We start from the raw sequence: 8,959 nt of genomic DNA on the forward strand, positions 1-8,959 counted from the left end.
ATATATATATATATATATATATATATATATATATATATATATATATATATATATATATATTATTATTTTTTTTTTTTTTATAATAGAATTTTATTTTCATATTCGAATCCTATGCCCATCGAACGAAGCTTCGAAGCTTCGAAGTATTTAAGACAGCCCTACTGTGTGGAAGAGACTGGGATCATTCTTTTGTGCAAGGCAACATCAGGCTTGACTTAAAACATTACCGTACTTTCCTAACTTAGTGAAACTAAATGTAACAAATGAACACTAGATATAAATGTCCTGAATTAAAACATTACTTTCCTAACTTAGTGAAACAAAATGTAACAAATTAACACAGATATAAATGTACCGAATTAAAACATTACTTTCCTAACTTAGTGAAACAAAATGTAACAAATTAACACATAGATATAAATGTACTGAATTAAAACATTACTTTCCTAACTTAGTGAAACAAAATGTAACAAATTAACACAGATATAAATGTACTGAATTGTTATTTATTATTATTTAAAAAATTTAAAAAATTTAAATAAAAGATGTATATATATATTTTAAAATGTTTCCCCGATACCCGATCCAGCTATTTTAGTCATATCGGGGCCGATATCCGATATCAATATCGGATCGGTGCATATAGTTTGGATGTCACACCAAAAAGCTCATTGTAATGCGCAGTCCTCGATTGCGTGTGAAAAACGCATGTGTACAAAATGGCGGCTTGCTTGTAAACCCTCCCTTTTCTACCTAAAGTTGGACGCAAAATATGTTTCCGACAACATCTTAAAGGAAAACTCCAACATTTTGGGAAATTAGCTTATGTGGCATCTACCCTGGAGTTAGACAAGAAGATACATACCCTTTTTCTTCTCTGTGCATGCAGTAGGAGTAGGAAGACACGCACCGTTAGCCTAGCTTAGCGTCAGTCACTGGAAGTAGGTTCCTCCATTAGCCTAGTTACCAACGTCTTCCTACTCCTACTGCATGCACAGAGAAGAAAAAGGTATGTATCTTCTTGTCTAACTCCAGGGTAGATGGCAAATAAGCTAATTTCCCAAAATGTTGGAGTTTTCCTTTAAGCATATTTCATCTGCAACGCCTAGTTTGACACTTTGATCTGAATTTCGGCAGTGAGTCGTTGCAGAGCCCTTGACTCATGTGTGCGTGTGGAAAAAAGGCATGTGTACAAAAATTACTCTCTTTTCTACCTAAAGTTGAACCTAAAATACTGTCGGCGTCGGACTCATCTCCGAAAAAGTTTACTTTTCAGGAATTCAGAAAAATATATATAAATATATAGTTTTTTGTGGGTATTGTCCAGTTGTTGCTGTATGTTTTTATCTGCCCAAAATTCAAGCAAGCATGAAAGCCGTAAGCTCGCACATCACGCCCCCCGCTCCCACTGGTGCACCCAAAACCACCTATTCCAGCGGTCCAGGTTTGGAGCGAATCAGCGTCCCCGGGGACGGGGGGGAGCGTTCACAGTAGGACGACCAGACCCTATTCTGGTGCGATCGGGCTGTGATTCGACCCTGAATGGTTACTGTGAAAGCCCCCTAAATCACCTCGACAACCAGGATAGCAATAGCATGCGTTCAACCACTAGATGGCAGTATCTCTGTGGATTTATTGGGGGTGTTTAGATCATAGATATATATATATATATTATAAACATAGTGATATATCTATGGTTTAGATTTAGATGGTTAAGGCACTGGGATGTGGCTGTGACTATGTATGTGATAAGTGCCCAAGCTAGGTCTTAGGTCAGATCGATAACTTCATAACTCATTGGTCTGCTCATCTTGACATCAAACAGCGTCCTGCGAAGTGGTTGACATGCAGAACCAAATGAGTCTACAAAATGTTGTTGTTACTCACTGACCGACAAGAGATAGCGAATGCACCGTTCCGACCCCACCCAGTCATCGACCTTAGGTCGAGTGATTGGGGTTGCGGAATCTTTTTATTTTATTTGCACTGGGAAGGACTCTTTTTATTCAGATGAGGTCCATTTCCCTTATCCGTTACACGTATTATCACTGTATGGCTTTACTTGATAATCCCATTATACAGAACCCACTTCTAATCTATATATATATATATATATATTTCTCTCTTTAGGTCTCCGTCTGGATAAAGCCACACTTCTAAAGTTTTTACATCATAAATCAGGAACATTATGGGACCGTGTGGTTGCCGACTGGTTAAAGGCACACTTCTAAAGTTTTACATCATAAATCATGAACATCACGAAGCAATGGGTAAAGTTACAATGCAAAAACATTTCAATGCTTACCCGTCCGTCTTTCAGTTAGAAGAATGGATGCAAAAAGGTGTGTTCAAAAAAAGGGTGTTTTATTTTTTAAAAGTACAAGATTACATTAAAGGCACAGTTTCATGGTTATAAGTACAAAGGTTTCTGCTTACAATATCAGAACTCATCTCCATAAAATCTCTCAAAATCTGGGCTCTCGAAGGAGGAACAGTCATTTTTATATTGATCCTGTATCATATTTCGATTGGTCTAAAAACAGTGATGTCATAGGGATGTCATTTCACTAGCCAACCAACGTACAATACGTAGTAAGGATGGACTCCCCTCCTTCTTTTACTTGCGTTACCTTCAGTTACCTAGTTTTTTAAGTATGAGAAAGTCCCTCCACTTTTCATCTTTATTCAGAACAAACAAAGGGTTAACCTGGCCACCAGGCAGTACCGGGCGAGGCCATCTATGAGAATTCTCATCAAGACTCCTCAGAGTTTATAGCAGAGAATCTTCAGAGATGCCCTCCTCCAGTAAACACAGTTTACACAATATATAGTATTATTCTCTACTGACAGTTCATTTTAAGCATGACATTATGAAACATATAATTAATGCAGCAGAAATGTATACACCTCTTACACCAACATTTCTGACTGTAGCAAAACATTTAACATTTAATTGTTATATAGTTTTAAGATTCTCTCTATAGTTTTAAGACTCTGTATAAGTTTATAACACAGGTGGCGCTTGTTGATTTGTGGCACACATAACGTGTGTCTTCTCTAAACTTTCACAGCCTCCGCCTTTATCTTCCTGGGGCCCCTCGCTTCTGCCACGTTATCAGCAAAAAGCAGCCGGACCAGTAAGTAACAGGTAGTAAAACATGCAGGCAGGCTAGGCCTTCTGTGGGCAGAATCCTTCTCTTATGGCAGAGGCCCCCCCCCCCCCTCTTTCAGTTACCTCCCTGCATTCCGAAGGGGCCCCCCTCGTTCTCACTCACCCCAACTCAAGGGGATGCAGACGAGGGAGACTGCTGGCTATATAGTACATGGTCCTAAGGTGTATAAAGAATATACAGCTTATATAAGATGAATGAATGAATGAATGAATGAATGAATGAATGAATGAATGAAAACTTTATTTAACAGATTGCAGAATGGGTACAATACAGTACGGCTCAATACATACAATTGTTAAAGGGATGCAGACCTGAGAAAGACGTTTGTCTTGTTTCCATCAGGGTCCCCCATTTTCAATTCATATAGACATTTATGACATACACAACATACATGACATTTATGGCATAGGGACATATAGGTATTTAGTACTGATACATTTGTGACATAGGCGGTATTCAAATATACAGTACTGTTACCCCTAGATCCTGACAGAGTATATACATATGATGGGGAGGGGACTGTACATTAGGAGGGGGTGGGTGGGTGGGAGGGAAATATACATACGGCGGGGAGGGAATATATACATGCGGTGGGGAGGAGACTGTCTATTAGGAGGTGGTGGGGGTTTTGGGCATTTACGGTGGCCAGTTTCGAATTGCAGCCTCCCGTAGGTGCTCTTTAAGGGCGGTTTTGAATGTGGGCAGGGATTCACATTCCTTTACAGCTTTGGGTAGGGCGTTCCATATTGTTGTGGCATAATTGCGAAACGTGTTTAGTCCCTTGTTTGAGCCGAATCTGGGTTTAACATGATTTGTTGAGCTTCCTCTGGTGTAGTGGTTGTGGTATTCACTGACCTTTGGGAAGTATTTTGACATGTACATGGGCACCCCGGTCGTATAGTGTATCTTGTAGACCAGGCCCATTGCAAGTTGCTGTACTCTGTCGTCTACTCTAAGCCATCCTAGGTTGGCAAAGTGGGCAGGGGTGAGGTGGGTTCTGGGGTTCAGGTCAAGTAGTAGTCTGACCAGTTTGTTTTGTGATGTTTGTAATTTTGTTTTAAGCGCCTTTGAGGTGCTTTGGTATACAAGTATACAGGTATACAAGTGTATACAAGTTATACAAGTGTGCACCCGTCATATAGCTGTCTCCTCTGCCACGGATCTTCACATATAGACACCTACAGTAACATATGCTTAAACCTTTTACATTCCATAATTGACAGAGAGAACAGGATGTCATTATTAACTAGTGTCACTTAGTTGGCTGTGACACTTTACAGTATGTAACCTACACTTGTAACAGGGTTCCCATAGACATTGCAAAATGAAATTCAAGGACTTTCAAGTATTTTTCTAAGCACTATTTTTCATTTTAAAAGCGCATTTAAAAGGATACAATTCACTTTTAAATGCTGTCTTTTATAGATACAAATCTGATCCTAAATGTATGGCTTAAAGCCAATTTCCGACAATTAGACTTAAAATAAAAAAAATTATATTTCTTGACTCAGAACAATTTTATCATCGATGAACAAAACTTTCAATGCGAATGGTTGATTTGAATTTCAGGGACTTTTTAAGCACCTTGTTGTAAATACGTAGGCTCTATTTGGGCTACTTATCCATTGAGGCCTGCTGACCACGCAAGTGTCGAGGCTTGTATGCATTACTAGCCTCCTCATGACGGAGAGCTCACTTACGTGTCTGATGAGCTGAGTGAGGTGGGCTTTAAATAGCTCCTTGAATTGGGTCAGGTCTATAGAGTGGGCATCATCTAGGAAGCAGAAGAAAGGGACAATAATCAACTGAAAATGCATTTATATATATATATATATATATATATATAGCAGCTTTTATCCAAAGCGCTTTACCATTTTTGTTCCTCACATTCACCCATTCACACACAGATGGCGGAGGCGACCATGCGAGGTGCCGACCTGCTCATCAGGAGCAGTTAGGGGTTAAGTGTCTTGCTCAAGGACACTTTGACACGCTGCCGGAAGGAACGGGAATTGAACTGGGAACCTTCCGATTACCAGACGACTACCTCTGGACCCACTGTAAGCAACCCTACCTGCTGGAAACTTCACAGTAGTTGTTAAGATAGAGATCTCCATGTATTTATCTCGCCTACCTTCTGCATCAAACAGCTGGAAGGCACGCCACATCCCCTGGGTGTGACCGTCAATGGCATCTGAAAAACAACCACATCCTTAATACATGTGTTGGGCTGTACCGAATAGTTCAAAGGTTAATTCATGACATTCGAATTCTAAAATCAACATTCGAATAAAAAAAAAATTGTCTATTCATTCTGTTTAAACCAATGGGGTTTTTCTTCACAGTTACAGATAAAGATTAGGCTACACTAATATTATAGTATTATAGTATATAACTAGTCATAAAGATTTTAATAAAACATTTATCATAAATGATGATGTAGCCTATCTGCATTCGCTTGGCACTCCATCAAGACCCAGACGTCACCATCACTTTCGTACCAACCGTGACCTTATTGGATTATTTATGTTGACGAAACTGACGAGTTATATTCAGTTACTTTCAGTGCCATCATTTTCCAGTCAGTGTTGTCAAGGCAGATTGGTTTTTTATCGCTTCATTTCCGTTTGAGAGTATTTTGAAAAGCACCCGTTTTCAGGTGAAAAACAGCCCATTCTGTGATAATCGCCTTTTACTGGAATATTCCAGAATGTTGATATTTGTCGGCCTATTTATGAATCGTTTTCAAATAAACGCTAGATGATCAATAGTATACGTGCACGCACGCACGTTCGAGGCGCGTGCTGATAATAGCTGCTTTCATTTCCTCATGGATTTTACAGTGAAACAGCTGGAGCACATATCACAAAAAAGCTTATATCTTCATGAAAACGAGTCTGATTATCCTAACACTGATAACATAGATTCCTTACCTGACATCAGATGGTATCCAACTGGTATATTCCAATTCCTGATCACCATTCGAAAAAAATCGATAAGTGTATAGATCTAACGTGTATACAGTAGAACTCATGATCCGCGGGGCTCAGAGCCCCCTGAATGAACTCTGGTACATGGGTGAGAAGTGAAATGTGGACTGGAATATTTTTTTCCCCCATCCATTTTCATTGAGTCCACTCCAAAAGGGTGATTTACCATCTGGGAGACGATAGGGGGCGCTTTTTTCACATCTGATCGCCGGCGGCCCCTGGGTAGGCTCGCGTGATGCAATATGATTTCAGATCGCTAAAAATAAATAAAAAAATGTATTCCGAGAAATCTTGTGAGTGGCTTTCAACGTCACAATCGTAAACCCGAGATTAGCCGTGAGTGGCAGTCAAAGTGTTAAAGAAAGTTGATTTAATAAAAGAAAATACCCATTTAATCTGATTAATCACTTTATTCAAATTGAGGATTTTGTTTGAGGATATAAAAAAAATTATTCATTTAGGATTACGTCATAAAATATGACGACAGACATTCGAAGCTTCATTCGAAAACTTCAATAGAAGCTTTGAATGTAAAAAATAAAATAAAAAGACATTCGGTACGCGTGTATCCCTTCCGCAACGGAATTCGGTTTCCGGGTTCGCCTGATTGGCCGCTATCCGCCTCTCTGCCTCTGCCTGTGTGTTGACGCGCGCGCGGCATGGACTTCACTGCCGCTTTCCCACTTCAACGCCAGAGCGCTCTTGTTTAATAATATTGTCGCGTCATCTTCTGAGTGCAGAAACGCTGCTGTTTAATGCTATTGTCGCTTTTCAAATAGTCATCTTGAGTCAAGAATCACTTTTCCCACTTCAATGACAGAGCTCTCTTGTTTAATAATATTGTCGCGCCATCTTCTGAGTGCAGAAACGCTGCTGTTTAATGCTATTGTCGCTTTTCAAATAGTCATCTTGAGTCAAGAATCACTTTTCCCACTTCAATGACAGAGCTCTGTTGTTTAATAATATTGTCGCGCCATCTTCTGAGTGCAGAAACGCTACTGTTTAATGCTATTGTCGCTTTTCACATAGTCATCTTGAGTCAAGAATCACTTTTCCCACTTCAATGACAGAGCTCTCTTGTTTAATAATATTGTCGCGTTGTGGAAAGCAGGATGAGAGAGCGTAGATTTCAGTGTGTATCATTTAATCAACATTTGAAAGGCATACATTGTTGTCATACAGAAGTACAGAATACTTTTATCCAAAATGCTTCTTACTGTTACTGTTAGAGACTGTGCTAGACAAGATAAGTATGAAATAAAATAGTATAGCATGTAAAATAGAAGTAAAAATAGAGGTCACAGTGTTCAGTATAGACATATGTACAATGTTCGATGCAGAATAGAAGTAACTGAGTTACCATACAATATACTATGCAATGTACTAATATACAATACGCTATAGTGCAAAGCAGAAATGGGATGAGGTACAATTTACAGTAAGGTGTACGAGTTGCAGTGCAAATGCTTCTTACTGTTGCGCTCCAGAGACTGTTACCATACAATATACAATATACTATGCAATGTACTAATATACAATACGCTATAGTGCAAAGCAGAAATGGGATGAGGTACAATTTACAGTAAGGTGTACGAGTTGCAGTGCAAATGCTTCTTACTGTTGCGCTCCAGAGACTGTTACCATACAATATACTATGCAATGTACTAATATACAATGCACTATAGTGCAAAGCAGAAATGGGATGAGGTACAATTTACAGTAAGGTGTACCTCTACTGTCTTTAACTATGAATGAACACAACACTAACTTACACAGACCGTGACGCCAACCTCTACTGTCTTTAACTATGAATGAATACAACACTAACTTACACTGACGCCAACCTCTACCGTCTTTAACTATGAATGAACACAACACTAACTTACACAGACCGTTACACTATGAGCTTCAATGTTTTTTTGCCCCACTAGTGTTCAAAGCCATCGACGCGCTCAGGTTGTGTTGCTTTGCAGGTCGCCCAGCTTGAACGCGTCTCCTTGAGCCAGCTGGCAACTTCCTGCGCGCCACTGCAGTTGGCTGACAGGCACAGCCAATGATCGGGCCTTGCCGCCTTGCAGCCCGGCGTAATGTGAAAGCCCTCGTCGACAGGCTCCCGGACTTGCCGAATGTGCGTAAGGCTGACGACATTGCGGAAGGGTTTCTCTTCAGCAGCAGATACTGTTTTGCCATGGCCTTGAAGTCAGCAGTGAAGAGGGGGTCCCGACTGTGTCGCCTTATATCTGAGAACACCTCCTCGAGATCACAGTCGTCATCATCTGAATGTGTGACAATAAGAAGGGAATAGGTTTATTTTGAATGTGTATGCTGGTATTGTACATGCAGTATAGTATAGGTAATAATTACCATTATGCACTGTCTGTATGGTAGTCACACTAGAATTGTCTGTCTGTATGGTAGTCACAGGGTTTGAACAACTTCAAGATGTACATCCTTCATATTATTATATCCTATTTAACACTTGTGGCTGGAGTAGGGAATCCTATAGGTAAAGTCTATATCTATAGTTAGTATCTATGTGTGTGTGTGTGTGTGTGTGTGTGTGTGTGTGTGTGTGTGTGTGTGTGTGAGAGAAAGTGACACAAACCGACGCGTTCATAACTGACTGGTTTCTTGCAGCTGATCTGTCGGCGTACCGCTTGGCCCAGGGGTGGCGTCTGTTGACACAAAGACACGCGCATATCAACAACTACAGTATCTCACATCTTATGGTGTGTGTGTGTGTGTGCGTGTGTGCATGCTGCAAGGGTGGTATTACTTACTAATATATATATTTTT

This window comes from Notolepis coatsorum (genome assembly GCF_963971535.1).
Source record: "Notolepis coatsorum genome assembly, chromosome: 2".
Classification (NCBI taxonomy): domain Eukaryota; kingdom Metazoa; phylum Chordata; class Actinopteri; order Aulopiformes; family Paralepididae; genus Notolepis; species Notolepis coatsorum.